At 41.7% G+C, this 20,719-nt stretch overlaps 1 protein-coding gene across 2 annotated transcripts in view; it reads left to right on the forward strand.

Annotated features, from left to right (window-relative positions):
• The first annotated feature begins 224 nt into the window (after nucleotides 1-224).
• The window catches only part of GLI1 (GLI family zinc finger 1), a 112,032-nt gene continuing 91,537 nt past the window's right edge, over nucleotides 225-20,719 (forward strand). For both annotated transcript variants that reach the window (XM_083169374.1, XM_083169378.1), the window contains exon 1: nucleotides 225-810. The gene's annotated coding sequence lies outside the window, so the exon portion shown is untranslated. The remainder of the gene's footprint in view (nucleotides 811-20,719) is intronic.

Consider the following 20,719-nt stretch of genomic DNA (forward strand, 5'->3'; position numbering starts at 1 on the left):
CTGTGTTATGGGATTCTAACCTGGTTGGGAAATAAGGGTATTCTAGGGTTGTAAATGTTATCATGTATGCAGTTAGAATGTTTCTGTGACTGACTTTTACTCAGTGCTTTTTCCCACTGGAATGTGGTTCATTCAATGTGCCTTCCTCCTCCCCCTCACTTTAATGCATTCCAGTCTGCATCCCACATATTATCCACTCCACATCTTACTTCCAGCCCAAGTAACCACAGACAGCATGCTGAGAACTGAGAATCCTCTGGGTCTCCCCATCCCAACCACACACAGTGCCTAGTCTGACTGCTCAGACTTGAACGTATTCCCTAAAACTGAGCAAAAGACACCAAAAAGAACACAAACCAAGCCACCTTCTAGAACTAAGCAACAACTGGACATGAAAACTGCAGGAAAAGTTACTGCTACAGTTACAGACTGTAAAAAGGTGGCAGATTTTAGAGAAATCAGATCACTGCTCTGTTGCTTCAGGGTGGTCCTTCTGTGAGAATGAAATATTTATAACTGCAGCCAGAGGACAAGACCAGCACAAACTTTGCTGAAAACTAACTTCATCTTAAATGGTTAAAATACAAGAAAGAAAGCGAGGATCGGTGAAAGGAACAAATAATGAAGGCAATGGTTTTTACATCTTTTAAGTTGTCTACTTTATATTGCTATTGAACCTTATGCTGGATGTGTCATACTCATGCAAAAAGTGGATTTTAAAGGAACGTTTTTCTCCATGTAAAGAAGATTTGGAAAAGTAACACAAAAGGTCTGCTGGCGGCGTGTTGTGGAGTTATTATTCATTATAAGGTATGATCATTTGGCATGTTTAACATCATATTGATGGGAGCAGGGTTACAGGCTGAAGTCACTTGTTGATCTTTGAAGGTGATAACACTCAGGCAGGAGAGTACTTTGTGTAGTTCCCATGTTCAAACTTTCATTATTGTGAAACACAAAGTTATATATGTTAAATTATGAAGTCATACAGCTGTCAGACCAATGCACAAACACATTCACACGTGGGCGTAACTGAAGTGAAATGTTTGCAGGGTGCTAAATGTGCTTAATATTGATACAGTTTACTTGCATAGTCCCAACAAAGAATAGTAAGTAAATAGTACATATGAGGATGTTTGCTACTTAAACAACCGCTGGATAGTGGTCACCGGGAATCCTGTCTGTTAATGGTTAAATATTTAATTTTCTGTGATATATATATATATATATATATATATATATATATATCACCATTCTATTGTAAGTAAACAGGCCTGGCAACCACCATTAACCACAGCAATTGTGCTGGGCAAATACAAACTTTTCAGAAAGCCATAGATATATATATATATATATATATATATATATATATATACATTTAAATGGCTCTCTGAAAACTTTGTATTTGCCCAGCACAATTGTTGTGGATACTGGCGGTTACCAGGCTCGCTTATCTACCATAGAAAGTGTGTTTATATATATATATATATATATATATATATATATATATATATATATATATATAGATATATATCTCTCTCTCTCTCAATATATATATATATATATATATATATATATATATATATATATATCTCAATATCTATGTCTCTATCTATCTATATATATATATTCCAACTACTGGAGCTATATTAATAAATGTTAAAAAACTTTGATTATATATATTTGTCAGACCAAATATATATATATAATTATGTATGTGTGTTTGTTCCTGTATAAAAAAGTGAAACAAATAAAGTAATGTTTTATATCTATCTCTCTCTATATATATATCACCTTATTTGGTCCAAGTTTTTTCATGAAAAGCAACTTTTACAATGGTAGTCCATGACTTTTGTACAGTAACTGGATGTCCTGTGAGGGCTATAAATTTGTAATAGTCCTTGGCTTGCAAAACTTCACCTGTTGTCTAGCAGGGGGGTCTGCCTACAGTATGTACGATTACAGGCCTAATGATATAATCCTTCTGCCTCTTTAGCAGTATCGGCAGAATAACATTTACCATCTATGATCCCCAATCCTCTAAGGATTCTTTCACTTTTGCTGTCTGTGACGGATGCAATTTTCATTGGTAGAAAATCTTATTGCAGATTCCCACCTTCATTAGCTTTGCTTTCTTGACTTCCAAAGAACCTGTTTGCCATTCTGGTTTTGTTATTCTTAGATGTTGCAACCACATGTACTATATATAGCATATTATCAAAGTTCGGCATTGGTTTGTATTCTCAGTTTGATGTTTCGTTGTAGTAACTTTGCAGCTTGTACTTAACTTTGTTTCACTTTTGCTTTGTTTATATCATCTAAAATGACTAGTTAGAAATAGCTTATTTAAAGCAGAACAAACCGGCAGTGAAAGGGTTCCTGATTGGTAAACAAACCATGTTTCTTATGCTTTCCCTCCAAAGTGCGTCACTATTATGCTTGATGTTGGAGGCTGATAAGGACCACTTGGCCAACCTCTTCATCAGTCTCCATTCAGATTTATAGCGATACTAATGCCTTCTAGGGACTGCAATGTTCTGTTTTTTAGGGTTTTTTTGCTAAATTACAAAGCCCCTTTTAAGAATAGGTCTATGGTTCCTTATTGAATGGAATGTGAAAAGAGTAAAGAGTACATATTCATAAAACACATGTAAATGAGATGTTTGTTCCCTACGATGCCCCTTATAACAACTCACTGTACACCAAGCAGACTTAAGTTGATCAGGGGCTATTAAAGTCTGCCCTATGATAAGCCTGAAGAGATGAGCAAGTCGTGGTCTCATTAGACAGATGTTTCCAACCATCTATTCTGTTGCTGTTTTTTAAAATAAAACTTATTATTGTTAGTTTTTTTTGTTATCTCTATTAACCCTTTGAGTGCCAGCATCTCTGTGAGAGATGTGCAAAATACCTGTATGTGCTAAAAATGCCGATGTCGCTCACATTTGTTATATAAATTCAAATAAAAAATGTTGTGTAAAACATGAATATATTTCCTATATGAGGTAAACATTACAGGTCATTATGATGAATAAGAATGTCTGCTTGCCAATTTTAACATCTATTTTGACAAATTCACTTGGCACTCAAAGGATTAAGTCATCTGCTTTTAGATTGAACCGGAGTCAGATTCCCCCCCCCCCCCCCCCCCCCAAAAAAAAAAAATATTGATATATGATCTTCTATTCAAAGTATATATATGATCTTCTATTCAAAGTATTGCTTGTGTCCCAGTCGCTTCCATATATCTTTAGGCAAAAATAACTTCTTTTTTGTGTAACTGGATTTTTAGATTTGTGTCTTTCCTGTCCAGTATGTTGACGTGTCGGCTAGTGAAGTCACATAAACACATGCGGTACAGTTGGCATCTCTTACGTCCTATTTACTTAATCTGATTTTGATACAATGGTAAATATGGTAATTATACTGGCAATAAATAGACTTAAAATAAAGTGGCTTAGATAGAGCAATACGTTAAGGCAGGTTTCATCTAGAAGTATGTGTCTACTCATCTCTTGTGATTTCCTTATATAGGATTATTTGCTTTGATAAACATAGTGTGTTTGCTGCTGTGCTGTTGCCGCAAGTTTACAGACCAGAACTAGGGATAAACAAAGCGGACATTAGATAAATAGACTGCCTCCATTAGTAAAATAAAGTATGAAGACAATTTATTGATATTAACTGTCGCGTTATAGCAGTTATACTTTACCTAGGCTTGGCATTTAGAGCATTTATTCTTTCTATAGAACTCTAATGGTTTTCTGTGTCATATATTATGTGGTCATTATGTGATTACAAGTGTACAGAGCAAGGGCGTAACTACCGTAGGCGCAAGAGGTGCAGCTGCTATGGGCCCAGAGCTGAAGAGGGCCCATCTTTCCTGTGTAAGTTATAAATGCTCTATATACATTTTGCACTATTAGTTGGTATATAGTGGCCCTTACAAACTTTTGCTATGGGGCTTACGAATATCTAGCTTTGCCCCTAGTACAGAGATTTTATTCTTGCACAAAAGAGATATTATATATATACAGTTATTTGAGACTGATGATTTCATTTCTTACCTAAGATATATCATTTTATGTTAAGCCTATATATATTATCTACTGTTCCCCAGTGTGGTGTAAAATATCTTAAATACTGTTTCTTCAATTCTATGCATGTTAAAAGTTAGTAAGGGCTTTTTTAACCATCTAAATACAAGAGGCCGTAGCCTATTGTTTTATATAGAACATAAAACTCAGAGATGACTTCTAATATCCAAAATAAAGGCCAGTAGGGGTATGTTACTCCATACAGTTATCCTAACAAAAAAAATGATCCCAGAACTAACTTTGTACAAGCTTAAAACTAACTGTACCGTACAGTATAATTTACAGTTCATTTTAAGGAGTTTATTTATAATTTGACATCACTATTGTATGTTAGTTATACAGATATGTTAATTGTCAGAGCTGACCGATTCAGTTATCTGTACGAACAACACGTGTTAAGCCCCAAACGGTGGGTACTCATTGTAGCTTCAGGAGCTGCAAAGGGAAATCTGCATGAAAATGCACCCTCTCTATTTAACACGTGTGAGAAACCCACAGATTTAAGCACTTTGCAAGGAATCCATACAAGGGCAAAGCTGCCATAGGTGCAGGGAATGCTGGGTCTTGTAGCTAATATGTGTCATACATCACACTGGGTGGTATATAAGGGTCCTTACGAATTTTTGCCTTCGAGACTACAATATATCTAGTTAGGCCGCTGGACCTACTCTCTGAGATTGTTCTGAAGACACACGATTTTTGTTTAGTCAACCAAACCCTCAATGTGGGGGGCTAATGATACAAATATGCCAGCCCCCAGTCGCTGTGCGCATACATGTCCTCTCCGGGCATCCTGAGAGGACTAATCTAGAGAGTTGGCAAGTATGCCCTGGACCTGCTCATGTTGTATAAAATGAGCTGGCGTTATAATGTTACACAGTATAAAATTGAAGGCACTGTTAGCCCTTGGGTTTACCGTGATTGAAAAATACAGAATAATTAAATAGCTGGGGACACGAAGGCCGGAACTTTTCTGGGCTCGGTAAACCCTTTTATGTTGCTGAGGTAAAATAATTAAAAAGATCTGGTGAATGTATATTTTTAAGTTGTCTTTTGTGTAACTAATTGCCCAAATGAGTTTAAATACTGTATCTCATATTAGGCAACAACATTAACTATTACTATGCTTAGGATTTGAAAAAGTACGTTGATATAGCACAATAAATGAGGAATATGATTTGTAAGGAATTTGCAGTAGTAACCATTTAATCACTTTAGATTCTACGGAGCTCAGGAATTTGAAATGAAATAGTATTTAGTGTATTCATTTTGCAATTACTTATAAGACACTGGGGTAGATTTTTTATCACCAGCCAATCATCTCCTACCTGTGAAGTTACAGGCTTCGTTTAAAAAATGACAGGTAGGAGTTGATTGGTCGGTGATAAAAACCAGACAGTTTATCACTTCACCGAGCTTAATAAATCTACCCCTATGTTTTGTGACCTAAACAATTGTATTCTGTGCCTAGTGGATATCCTGGTCCACAAGACAGCACCATTAGAGTTGGGCTATGGGATAATTGCATCATTCTTGGGGAATACCTTCAGAAGTACTGTATTGAGTGCACAATCATATTAAGAGTTTGGGAGACTTTTCCAGACCCTCTCACTCCTAATGAGTAAATATGAATTCTTACATGCTGGTGACAATGGGCAAGGGAGAACAATGAAACTTTTAGGGACCTTATCCACATTCTTAAACGGTCATTTATGTGCCATAACTTGTGTGACAAATACTTCTGCCCGCTAGGACATAGAATATTTTGCCCCCACAAGACCTTGACAACTGTCCTGGGTGGCCTGGCATCAGTCACGGCTGTTTTTTTCCTCACCACATCTCAGCTGACTCCTCAGGAAAAAGACAGCCTTATTTTAAATCCAAGATGGCAGCTGTGAAACTGCTCTATGCTGGTACACTAGTTTCACAACAACCAACTTAGATTTAAATGAGATTTCCTCTTCCCCAGGAGCTGAGATGCAGGGGGGGCACACTTTAGGTTTGTTGCCGCCTTAGGGGTGTACAAGCATGGACCCTGTACAACCCCCCTGTGCAACCTATGTTTCTTTTTCATGCCTCCCATGCATACCTGGGCATAAGTGAAAATATGCCAGCTTGGAGGCACATTTGGCACCTAGTTTAAAGTAGGTAGAAACACAGACTGCTAATAATGAATAGCACCAAAGTGGGCACATGTGATACAGACACAAATCCGTACAGCTCTACATATGAACAGATATAGGTATTTGTATGAGCAATACACCCCCTATACCTAGTGGTTAGGCCCATAGTATCTTGTTATGACACAGTCACCTCTGCACTGTGCTTGTATGTTTTCTGGCCTGTTTAAAAAAGTATTATTATTATTATTATTATTATTATTATATTATTACTTGCAGTCTATATAGCTATACAACTGTCAATTTTAAACCATCTTATTATATGCATTGTGGAATTTATCTTCAAAAATAGTTAATAAACAAAGCAAATATTGACAGGTCCTTAGACAATACTGTTTGTTCTGTCAACATTTGTGTGGGATATGTGTGTAAGACACTTATGGTGTGCTGTATGCAAACAAGATAACAGGAAGCACAGGATAAAAGCACTTGTCTAAACCATAGAGCTGACACTTCATCTAATACCAACAACTGATTATAATTGTTGCTTCTGTTGCTATGTACAGTATATTCATTTGTTAAGCAGAGAGTTTAATTACTCGGCTAAATAATTTGGGAGAGGTGTACTATTGGCCCCTACACATGGAGCGATTTCAGGGCATGTTATAAGCGATATCACTAAAATGCTTACAAAATGACCCTACATCGCTCGGTGTATAGGGGCCAAAGCAATAGCGATGCGCAGCCTCGTGCGTCACTATCGCCTGAGGATTAAGGTCAACCATGCTGGATAAATCTAGTTCAATGCCGGTCAGGGCCAGCGATCTCACCGGAGAACACTGGCCCTGACAGATCGATCAGCGCACATTCATGGCACATCGCTGTGCAGCGCTGTGTGCTGTGAGATCTTGCTGAGCAATCTTCATTGTTTAGATCACTCAGCAAAATCTCCCCATGTGTAGGCTCCTTAAGTCTTGGAGAGTGATCAAGTAAAAAAGTACCTGCCAATCAGCCCCTAACTGCCACAGTACAGGCTGTTTTGACAGTTAGAAGCTGATCTGCATACCTCACAGAGGTACAGCCATTCCCAAAAAGGGGTGGAGCCTCAAATGGAAGGATATTTCTTTTCTTGCATGGTGTGGGCGTGGTCTTTCGCATCGACCCACATGCGCATGGGCACAGCATCTATTCGATGACCATCAGCTTCTCTGTGTGGTGGTAATCAATAGCTACACCAAATGCCCCCCCTTGCAGGACACTGCGACCCGCTGGTGGGACAGTGTCCAATTAGCAGAACTGTCCCAGATAGGAGGTATGCATCTGCACGTGATATCACTGATTACTGGTATTTACAGTATACTTAACTAAACCGCTTTACCGAGAAAGTAGGCAAGTATGTTACATACCATGTTTTGAGGTTGGCAATAAATATTTGTAAATGAGACTGAACAATGTACAGTACATCAGTTTATATATTACAATATCATGTTTATCTTATGCTAATTAATATGGTTGGTTTAAAATGTAGAATTATCTAAATTAAAAGTAATGTGTATTTGTCATTTGTAGTTTTTAATTTTCGCATATCTATCACCATTGCTTATACACATTCTGCAGGTTTGCCAAAAATATTCTTTCTTCTTTCCATGTATCCACTGGTTGTTTTTTTTTTCTTTTGTTTTTTTTATAGAAATGTTGGTCTTTATAACGCCATACTGTAGGGTTAAAGTTACACCTGTCTTTTCCAGCATTATAAGAATAATGTCCAAATTCCAAACATAAACAAACAGCAAATGCGGCGAGAACCAAATGCAGGCGGCTGGCTCAGAATACTTTCAGAAGTAAGATGGCAGCAGCCTTAAAGGAATAGGCTTGGTGGCCTTGTGGTTAGACCATTAGGCTGTGAAGTGGGAGAGTCTGAGATGTGTAACACCGCAGCCAGTGTTGATTTATATTTTTGAATCCTGTCTGGACTTTAAAATGTACACACCTATACTTTGTCAGTGGTATGTTAGCTTTACATACAATGTAGCGAATGCATAGCAGGAGCGTGCTCATTATTAATTTACAATGCTCAATACAGTGTGTTTGAAACATAAAAACATTTGGAACACACATTGCAGTGCTTCACTCACAGGCTCTCCGAAACTGTTATCCCTATGCAGGGAAGGCAGTTGTGGCCAAAGGGTGTGAATTGCTGTTGCTGCTGCATTTAAACGCTGGTAATGGCAGACACTGGTAACAGCAGCCCTTCTTGCACCTTGTGTCTGACCAATTTGCACAAAAGTATTCACTAGTGTACACTATGGGGTAACAGACTCTTTTGAGCGAGATCCTGCTGCTGTACAGCAGGGTAATTACTTTAGCCCACAATTAAATCCCCCCCCCTCTGTTGGTTATTCTTTTGTGACACATCATTGTTAACATGTTAAACTTTATTAATATTATTATTATTATTATTATTCATCCTACAATTACTACTAATAATAATAATAACAACACATTGTTCACATAAATATAGAGGGGGAAATTTAATAGGATGAGAGATTCAGAAAGTGAGAGATTTGGTAAGAAATCTGCAGGTTTTTTAAAGCGGCAATCATTTACGCTGCAAAACCAGTTTGATTTTGAAGTGTAAATGATTGCTGCTTTAAAAAACTGGAGATTTCTTACCAAATCTCTCATTTTCTGATTCTCTCATCCTATTAAATTTCCCCCAGAATGTTGTGTGAACAGAATACAGAGTTGGTCCATTTACAGAACTGATCCAAATGCTTCCATCACCTATAAATTGACATAAGTTACATTTAATGGTCATAGATGCCTAAATATTATTTCATAGAGTGCCACTTATCTAGAGAAGGGCAATGCAATTAGGGATGCCAACCAGGGGCATTTTTTCAATCCCAGGGTCAGGATTGAAATATGCTCAATCCCAGGGTTCCCAGGATCCTGGGATTGGCCTCCCTATAAAAAAAAGCCCCCATCCAGTCGCCCTGAACTTTTACTCACATGGGTGGTGCAGTGCGGGCTGGATCGGTGATGAGGTTGTGCAGCCAACGGCCTGCAAAGTGTGACCTCTAAACAGTCACGCTACGCATAGCTGCATAGCGGGAGACGGGTGCAGCTAGGCAGCATCCAATTTTAGGGCAAAATACTGGGATCCCGACGATCTCGGGATTGGCCAACCTAAATGCTATGGTTTAAAGAAGATTTGGTTTCCTGAAAATAACAGGATAATATGTGACACTATGAGACATTATATTGGTAATTGGAACTTTATCTGCCATTATCATTATTTTATGTTGCTATATAATGATTATCACAATGCTTTGAACTAGCACCTTGCAAATCAGTGCAGGCCTATAAAAGTGTCTCAAACCAGCCATCCCACACATTTACTCACATGGTTTAGTTGTCCCTAAGGCCTGATCATTTGGGAAACTTTGGAAAAGAGCGTAGTTTCCAATTCTGCGTTTTATTTCTGTGTATCTAAACCCAGTACCAGACATGTGGGAAGTCTGAGAAGAAATCACATGAAATTGGGATGTGATCTATCCAGTCATTGCTTGTTGCTTCACACCTGGAACCATTTGTACACCTATTGAAATGCGAGGACATTCTTACCCTAAAGTGTCTCAATGTCCATCAGACGCATGACAAAGGACTACATTAGGAAGCTTGCTGCTGCAAATTAATGAGTATCCCTCCCATCACATTCCAGCATTAACCCAATTTCTCTAACACTTACACATTATCCTTTCAGGAGAACTGTCAAAGACTTAATTGAGGTGTGAAGTCATTGTATTAGGTAAAGGGATATACTGGAATATGGATTGCTGACATGGACTGCCTAAGACAGGATGGCCTGTACTCAGGTTAGCAACATGCATTCCAGGGATGGCTAGACTAAGCTGGGAAAGGTTGGGACAAGGTCACTTATAGGTTGCTCAGGAAAAGGCATATGAATAGAGGCATAGATATGCAATGTCAGTGATAAATGTGTTGCCTGTTAATATGACAATGTGGATCTAAATGCTGAACACAAAGCTAATGCAAATAAGAAATAAACGTGATGCGACTATTACCAGCAGATACTACATACAATCACAAGCAGCGGATGCTCATGTTGTAGGCTGTATGTGGGTAATTGGTATTGCCGTTTACTACATTGTTTCCATTTTTTTTATATATTTTCACCAAGTGGCAAAGTAACTGCAGTGTAGTCATTTTTATGTCTGCAAATGGAGCACTTATTATATATTAGGATGGGTACACACTAGAGCAATATTGGAACAATTCCCCATCTACACCATCTAGTGTGTATGCGCTATTGCACGCTCCCGCCGGTTGCATGTTGTATTGTCTCGTTAGATGTGCTACATGGTCAATCAGACAATATGGTATGCCCGGCCATTCAGTGTAATGAAGGACATACGGATATAGTGTCAATAATAATAATAATAATAATATGCATGTTCTGCAGCCGTGGCACACTCAGGTAGGCAATGGGGGGTATTCAATGCCGCAGCGAGCTGCCGGCGAGGGGGTTAAACAGCGAGGATTGCTGAAAACCAGCGATCCTCGCTGTTTAACCCCCGTGCCGGCCGCTCGCTCTATTCAACGTTCTGGGGAAATCCTCACTGTCACAGGACGGCGAGAATTCCCCAAAACAGCGAGACCCGCTGCTTCTGGAGCCGCATACGCCAATTCTCCCTCGCTCAAAAAATGGAGCGAGGGGGAATTGGCGGATGCGGAGGCTGCGTTGAATGCTGTCAGGGTGAGTGGTGACAGCGAGCAGGAAGCCCTGCTCGCTGTCACCACTCGCAAACAGCATTGAATACCTGCCAATGTATCCTGAGCTGCAGGCTGGGCAGAGCTGTACATCTGCACCATGGATAGTATTGCTTTTTATCCACACTGATAACGATGACAATGATGAAGCCATATGGATAGGCGTGTTCTGGCTGCAGAGATGCGTACCATTCTGTATATCTGTATATAAATACACTTTAAGGGCCCGGTTGGCGCGGCTTACATTGCAGCTTACCGAACTCCTGAGATGCCGCCCCTCTTACCGACCGCTACACCACCGCCGCCGATTCTCCTTTGTAACCTGCAATGGGAATGTAATAAAAACACATCCCCTCACATTCCTCCTCTGCAGGAGAAATCATTCGATGGTCGATGACCATCGAATGATTCGTCCTGCCTTCGCAAATAGAAGTCAGTGAAATGTGACTTTTGTTTTTGTGCGCCTGGACAAAGATGGGGCAGGTGGCTGACATCCTATGATGTCATCCTCCCGACCTTGGCAGGCATCGGCCCGCCTGCGTACCCATGGGAATGCCCAGAGTTTTCATGGAGACGCCCAGAAAACACTGGTAGTTCCCCTTGGGCAAGCCTCATTCCCGCCGCTGTCCACCCAGACCCTTCCCCCTGCAACGAATGGCACGGCAAATGTTTAACTTGCTGAGGCCATTCGTTCCCGGGGTCTGCACATGTGGAAATATAGGCTTGCACATGCACAGACCCCCAAACATCGGAACGGGGCAAATGAACGTGAATCAGGCCCTTAGTGCAAGGCAGAAATGTGGGAGAACTTGTAGACAACTTGTGTCAGCTGAAAGTATACAGTGTTTACTCAGCTGTTCCCATTGTCATCCAGTAGTTGACGCTGGAAGAGAAATCTCCCTATACAGTGTCTGGGATCTCTGAATTGGTCTATTATGTTAATCAATGACTTTGTCCTTAAGATTCTCTCTTCCTCCAAGTGAACTAGTGCATTGTCTTTCTCCTCCTTTCTCATCTCCTCTTGCAAATTCCCATCACAAAGTGGAGGGAGGTGGGTGTCTGTAATCTAAATTTGGGAAGAACAACATACTGCAGCTCACGTGAGCTTTACATGAATTCACTGATGCATTAACAAGTCCGCCACAGCCCTGTAGCTGTGACCTGGGGGAACACAACACCAAAAGTATCACAGACACAAGTATGAATTACATTTATTTCTGTTTAAAATAATACGGGTTCCATATATTAACTGCTATAAATGTATCTTGGTAGTATGATGCAATGTTCATATGGTAGATATCACCACCATTGTTATTGTCCTTAATGCACATTTGTCAGTCCCCTAAAGAAGTCTACAAACTACAGTATGGGAGATTATTTGTTAATGATCTGCCATGGGAGCAGTGTCCGATTGGGGCATGAAGGGTGACCCAGGAAAATGCAGTGGTAGGGGCTCATGCTTAGTAGAGGCGTAGCGAGGGTGGTGCCGGTGGAACTCAAGCTCCGGGCACCGGTAGTTTGTAAGGTGCCGGCAGTGGTGCAAGTAACATATGACTTGGAGAGCACTGTGTGAATCGTGCTGTGTAGATGTCAGGCAGCGTGAACCTGTGCATGCTCAGTGAGAGCTTTCCGCGTCTTGTTGCCGAGCGGTGCTGGCTGGTGTGCGTACTGCTACCCGGCCGGCAGTAACCTCCCCCTGTCACTGCAGCACATGCCGGCTGGGCCACCACGGGATGCCGTGTGCACGCCTCGCTCCCTCCACCCTCCGGTCCCCTCTCCCTGCGGCTCACTGTCCCCGGTCCCCATAGCTCAGAGCCCCCACAGCAGCATCAGCATGGTGCCCCCGGGAGGGAAGGCCAGCAGTAAAGGCGATGTGTCGGCGGTGGAGAGCGAGGCCATACTGCCCTCCGTGGCTCCCTGGCTGTAGACCCACCGGTATGCACCCAACTTTCAATGAAGCCCACATGGGAAAGTATGGAGGTATCTTATGATGCTTGTATGTATCAATTTCCATGTGTAGAGTCTGCATTCACTTTTCAAACACTTGTATATGCTATGTATGCTGTACCAATATATCTTCTCCACTATTGTGTTATTTACCAAATTAATCTTCTTTGCCATGAAAGAAAAAAAAAACAATTAAAAAATAGGGAACACAATAGAACGATATACTTGAATCACACATGAAAGGCTATAATGATGGGTAAGGAGCAGGATGGATTTTGATTTTTCCCATGTGATACTGTATACTGTATTTCCTTGCTACATCCCTACTATCAATGTCATTGCTCCACGGAAGTCCTCTCATCGCAAAGGATGGCTCTTACGTCAAGAGCCATCCTTTGCTAAAACTTTCATGCTGATATTTGTGTGTTTATATATATATACTGTATATATATATATATATATATATAATATGGGGGGCGCCGTAACATGAGCTTGCTCTGGGTGCCCTGGCTGCACCCTACGCCTCTAATGCTTAGACTATTTGGCTAACCATTATAGATGATACGTCATAGTCCTGTGCAGTATAATGTAACATATGTATAATGTATATTTCAAGTATATGATCTCTAGAGGAGGGAGTGAGGCCCCAGACAAAGGGACCCACCAGTGGGGTTCCCTTATTCCCATGGGAGAAACCTCCTATAGACACAGAGATGTATCAAACCTTCTGAAGAGATCAGGTGCAACTTTGCCCGTAGAAACCAATTTCTAGATATCAGATTATACAATGCACTGTATAGCTAGAACCTCATTACTTGCAACATATACAACATAGAGAGAACATATTCTAGTGCCCTGATCTGTACTGAACCTAAGGGTTGAAAGCAACACGTTAACATTGGGTACCACTGAGCCATCAGGCTGCCCCTATTTAATTTTCTGCTTAGATTTGGAGACAGTCGTTTCCAGCTAGGGTGGATTGATTTCCTAAGTCCAAAATCCACGTATTGTAGGCCTCTCCTAAATGTATATCCTCAGCAGCACCCTCACAGCAGAAGACTCGTGTGAGGTTATTTTACAGGAAACTTTCACTTCGTTCTGTGAGTGCTGTGTTTGTGTTTGTCTTGCAGGCACTAAGAGCTAAGTCCTTCAACAAACACTCAGTACCAACAAGGGAAGCCGCTTTCTCTTCTGCTCTTTGTTGCTCTGCTTTCTTATATACTTTTGCAGTAAAGTTATCGCTTTTTAAAGGCAAGTGATTAAGTGGCTCTTTGCCAGGGCTCCTCTCCACTGACCTGTGTGTTGAAGAGCTGATCCTATTGATATATACAGTAAACTTCTCTTACGGCCGGGCCCTCATTTTTGGTAGGATCTTTCTGCACTTAGAAGGATGCTATGTGGAATTCCCACAAACAATTCTTGCAGCATAACATTTTTTCTTCCAACAGCGTATATCTAATCTACAGTATGTGGTTGTAATTCCACTTGTATATATGAGGAAACATTACAAATAAATAAAAACAAGCAATAAAAGATCTATATATTGAACATTCACTGATAATGAACATAGGGTTCTAGTATCTATATCCATGGGCTATCCAGCAGAGAAGCCTATTCCATGTCTGTACAGTGATTTTCGTACATAGGGCCTAATTTAGATCTGATTGCAGGACAAATTTGTTATCAAAATGGGCAAAACCATGTGCACTGCTGGTGGGGCAGATGTAATATGTACAGAGAGAGGTAGCTTGCATTCCTGCTGTCATTGTACATGCACTGTACTTTGGTAGATGCATATTAATCATTATATTATGTGAACAGACTGATAAGACTATAAAGTGATTTTGTTTACAAATGATGATTGGAATTGCAGACCTGCCAACATCTGATAGCAGGTAAGTGGGACACCCGCGTGGCCTATGGAAAAGGGGCATGGCCTCATGGAGATGTCGCGTCATTAGGCCACAACCCTGTTTGTTTTCCATCCCTCTGCATCGTTGAACAGACACAGTGTCTTCTCCCTTCTGGGGGGACTCCAATAGCCCCCCCCCCCCCCCTGCCCATGCTGCGGGACACTGCTGGCGGGACGCAGGACAGTTGGGAGGTATGGAAGTTGTTCTTCTTGGCATTTTAGCTCAAATTGCACACAGTCCCATTAAAACTATTGATAAAGTATGTTAAACTACACAGAATGCCTTTTTCTTGTATGCACAAGCCAACTAGACATTTACTCATTAGTTCAGTCTTCCTTTTTGTTTTTATGTGCATGTTTTCAGGTCTGTCGATTGTTGTAAACAGCAGGGTGTAGACTTATGCATCAGAGAGGAAGGTTATGACATGTGAGTTTCCACAACTCATTGAGAAAACTTGCTCACAACTTCCATTGTTGGACTGAGCAGGAAACAGTGTGCGTTCTTTTTTTACTATCATGATGCAATTCCAAAGTTCATGTCCACCTCCCAAGCTCCGAAACACCTATTCAACAGATGGTTGACTTTCATTGTAAATCACACATTTAGGAGAAAGGCGAATAATGATAATCACAAGCATAACATTTGGGATCCATTAGCTGTGGTAATTTAATGCAGTTTATAGGATCCGGCGCTATGTATTTACTGCAATATGTTACATTGGATTCTTGTAGATATCTTTAGCAATTGGGCAGCACGGATGGTGTAATGGTTGCCATTACTGTCTGACACACTTGGTTCGATTTTCACCATGGCCCTGTGTGGAGTTTGTATATTCTCCCTGTGCTTGCGTGGGTTTCCACCCACAACCCAAAAATGTACGGGTAGGTTAATGGCTCCCAGCAAAACCCTTGAATGTCTGTGTGTGTGTGTGTGTATATGTTGTAGGGAATATAGATTGTAAACTCCACTGGGGCAGGGACTGATGTGAATAGTCATATATTCTCTATAAAATGCTGTGGAATATGTGTGCACTATATAAATAACTGTTATTAATAATTATAATTTATTAAGCAGATCAATCAGTGTCCTGCTGTTTCTGGATTATGCTATAATCATTACAGCAATCATTAACCAATAATTGGTTATACTTAGGGGAAGATTTACTGTCAGCTTTGAACAATGGATTTCAAACAGCAATAATAAGTCATGCTAAAGAAGCGAGACTTAACATTAAGTAATTACTATTGCTGTTTGAACACCTATTGCTCAAAGCCACTGATGATTTGTGCTGTTCAGCAAATCTAACTGTATGACTAGATTTACTGAAACATGGTTTGTGAAAGCTGCCAATGATCAGCGGCTTTGTCCAAAGCCACTGATCATCGGAGGCTGTGAGTTACCATCTAATTATCGTCCTGATATGAGCCACACACCTGCTGTATGCCTTCCTAGGTGATAGGTAAGATCACACCAGTTGCTCACGCCTTCCCTAATACGTTTACACAGGATTTAACAGTTTAGAATAGAGGGATTCCTTCTAGAACCAGCATGGAAGTGGTTTGTCATAAATTACTTATGTAGGTGTTTACAGCACATTAATAAGAGATCTTTTAGATTTGCTATAAGATTTTTGCCTAAGCCTCTTCTGAGGGGGTCCAGTCCTTATCAATAGGAAAATAAAGCCTGAGCTGTCTACCACAAGATTACAATAGGTGGAAAATCCCAACATGTCGGTGATGTCAGAGACCAGCGGAGATCCCTACTATGTAATTATCAGTAAAGACCTATACGGCAGCCTTTAGGTTGGACCAATCTTTAAATGAGGAAAGAAATACACATATATCATATATAGTATAAAAAAAAATTATTGATTTAACAAGGAGGGGAATTTGCCTGTCAATCATGCTGTGACTTCCAGGGCACAGTGAGTGACAAGATCTACACATGTGCAGTGCAAACTGCATAGACTTACCTCATAGTACCTTCCTACTCTCACGGAACTTGCTGGAGATTAATTTCTTCAGGTAGTAGCTAGAAACCCCGGAACCGTAATGCTGTAAGGAGGAGGTATCCCACCCCTGGTGCGGTTTGTAGCATCTCCTCTCTGGGCTTCTCTGAGAGAGGAGAGAAGAAATGTTGGCAGATATGGGGGGAGATTCTCTAAAAATTGCGGCTCAGCTCCGCCCCCCCTTCGCCGCCCATCGCATACATAATTATCGCATATGTTCTAACATATGCAATAATTATGGCAAAGGACAGCTCTTGCGTTAAGAGCTGTCCTTTGCGGTGAGAGTCGCTGGGTCCCATCGAGTCCCGGCGGCTCCCCCCTCCCTTACCCGGTGCGGCTGCTGCGCCGGGCTCTCCTCCTCCCTGCACCCGGAAGAGGATTTTAGTGCAGGGAGGAGGAGGTCACAGGTCCGGGCAACACAGCTCTGTGCTGCCCGGACACAGGTAAGGGGGTCGATGCGGGGCGGCGGGGGTCCGTGCGGGGCGGCGGTAGGTCGGTGCGGGGTGGCGGTGGGTTTGCGTTAGAAGCCCATAGGCATTTTTCTGGCGATGCCCCCCGCCGCGGTAACCCGGCGGGGATGCTTAGAGCATCCCAAAATGCGGTAAAACTCCATATAACCGGGTTTTTTTCTGCATTTTTTGCTTAGAGAATCTCCCCCATGATGAGTAAACATACATCTCTGAATTATTATAATTATTGTTTTTATTGTTGTTATTATTATTAATAATAATAATAATATTATCATTTAGCACCAGGGCATACACATGTAGATATGTGTGCTAAGCAATTTTGCTAAGCTATTTAGGGTAGGCGATTTCCCTGTGTCCAGATCTCCCATGGGAAGCACATACACATGCAGAGATTTGTGCTAAGCGATTTTGCTTAAGCAATGAAAGGCCGGGTAGTGGTTCAGAATGAGAGATTGCGATCAGTATCTCTCATTCTGTACACACAGAGAGATTTGCAATCACTTGCTAAGCAATTTGACTAGATTTTGACTGCATGCACTGACTTAGTTAGCAAGAGATAATTAATCTCTCAGGCATACCCACGGAGAGATCTGTGCTTACTTTCTAAGCAATCTAGTCATATTGCTTAGAAAATAGCAAAAATTTGCTCTGTGTGTATGCCCCTTTAACAGAATATGTAAATAAGAAAAAACAAGAAAACAACAGCTTAAAGTACAGTACAAGGCAATTTAGGAGTAGATGGTAATTTACATGGTAAATAAAGATAGTAAATTAAGTTATTATTAAGTTGGCAGACACCTTGAGATAGGTGCTGTTGAATATGTACATATACTGTATATATTCTAAAAGAGGAAAAAACACATGAGGAGAGAGGATCCTGCTCGTGAGAGCCTACATTCTAATGGATGTATAAGGCTTATCTCAGAAATATTGTCAGACACCGAGTGCACTATACCTAGCAGTACACATGCTGAGCCCTGAGACTGGAAGGCCGCTAGTATTTAACATTACCTATTTCACATAGCAAATGCTGGGTGGCACCCGGGATTTGGACACGGGTCTGTCCCAGGAACGACCCGGCATTTGCAAGGTTTTAGCTCCGACAGTGACCAGGCAATAAGCTGGGTCGCTGACGTCAATCGTGGGCAGAGCAGATAAGCGTCATCGGGGTGGCAAAGGGGGCAGCGACAATGTCTCCCTCATAGTGCGAAGGGGGGTGTGGATCAATAGGTCGACCATAGAAAGGTTGACATGCATTAGGTTGACCCCAGGAGGTCGACAGGCCTTAGGTCGACAAGGACATTAGGTCGACACAAGCATTAGGTCAACATTAGGAAGGTTAACAATTAAAAGGTCGACATGGGTTTTTCACCCTTTTTTTTAATCTAATGTCAACACAGTTGACATGGAGACATGGACACCATATCGGTGTGCCACGTCCCCTCGCATGGCTCGCTCTGCTCGCCGTGCTTTGGGCACGGTGCCTCGCTACGCACGGCACACTATTATATTCACCCTCCATACCATAGTGGATGGTAGGGCATGAAATTCTGCCGTAGGCACATGACTGCCTTCCCAATGTCAGCCAAATGCTTGTGTCATCCTAATGGCCCTAAAGCCATGTCGACCTTTTGGGTGTGTTGACCTAAGACCTGTCGACCTTCAGTGGTCAACCTAATGCATGTCGACCTTTCCAGTGTTGACCCACTGACCGTATACTGTGAAGGAGACCCGGGTTCACACTGCACAGCAACCCTGGTCCGACCCAGGATTAACCCTTCTTTTATCCTGTGGCGGAAGGCTTGGTTGCTGGACCCGGGTTATAGGTAGTGGTGCTTTCATACTGCACCTCCACCCGGGTTCATATACATCGAGGATGCGGTGTGAAAGAGGTATATGACATATAAACTGTTCATATTTGCAGACCGTGATGCAAATGAGACCTCACATTGAACTACGTACTGTACTGTGCATATGAAAGAGACCCGTCTGCGTGAGCTGTAACGGATGACAGCGACCAGAGCCCTGTTTTGGATAATGTGAAGATTGGCTGATTAGAGCTTCTTGCTGGGCCTGGCTGTGTGTAGGCGGTGTGTGTGTGAGTAATAGTAAGAACTGTACTTGCCTGAACATCTACCACTATCCCAGCTAGAGTGGAATAAGCTCTAGATCTAAACCCTTACTTAAGCATGCACACTCAATAGAAGTACATACAGCACAGAAACATAACATACACGTGGTGAACAACAAACTGTAATACAAAACAAACAGGGTTCATTAATATGCTGCTGGCCCGTCATTCCCCATTACTACCGTCGGTATTCAAATAAATCCTGATGTGCTATATGGGGAATGTATACAGGCGAATACCCACATGCATAACCTGCCCTGTTTTCATCTGCCTTTTTTTCCTTCCCTTGGACCACCCTGAATACTCGCTGGCTCTGTGCCCCTTTACGCTACAGGATCAAATTCCTTACAGACTCCCTGAACCATACACAATCTGCTTTCAGGCAGCTGTCTATCCGGCAGAGATTAGTAGCTCAGGAGAGCTCTGAGGAGGTGCATACAGAAAAAGGAGCGAGGGAGGCACCTTCCACACTTCCAGGAAAGTTCACAAGTTGTATTTTGACAGGGAAAGGGATAGCAAATTAGAAGCATCAGCAAAGTGTGCATTGTCATGAATGCTGATGGCCACTCAGGAGGTACCAATTAAGTCCTGCTAATGCATTTTATGCTCTTTTACTAAAGGGGTGATTCAGACCTGATCACTGCTCTGCTAAATTGCAATCATGTCCTGAGTCCTGCGATCATACGCCGCCCGCCAAAGTGATATCCTGCCCCATCCAAGGCTGCGAATTGCTTAGCACGGCTTGAGAAAATTAGCTCACCATCGAGTGATATTTCCGCTGTGTGCAGTCTGTTCCGAGCCCAGGACTTACTCGGTAGCTGCGATAGAAACCGTGTGATCATAGCCGGAGGGGACGTCACGCCTTCCCGTGCACGCCTGTGTTTTCCCTGACACTCCCAGAACATGGCCGGTTACCACGTTGGCTTTCTGTCAATCAACTTGCGTATGGCCAGAGATACAATGTTAGCACAGGAAGGCCTCGCCCATGCGTACTATGAGTCATACGCCACATGCGGCGCAGTCTATTGATAATTGCCTGGCCGGCGAAATTGCAGCCGTGCAATCAAGTCTGAGTAACTTCGCAAATCAATATGGATATGCTGCATTTTGATGTTTTTACAGAAGACTTCATTTTAAATGTATGCCCATATGACTCAAGCTTCTGTATTCAGCTAATAAGAAATGGCCATGGAATGGTTCACCATCTATGGTCTATATTGATGAAAGTAACCCATCGAT

Source organism: Crinia signifera, chromosome 2 (assembly GCF_055691185.1).
Source record: "Crinia signifera chromosome 2, ASM5569118v1, whole genome shotgun sequence".
Taxonomy (NCBI): domain Eukaryota; kingdom Metazoa; phylum Chordata; class Amphibia; order Anura; family Myobatrachidae; genus Crinia; species Crinia signifera.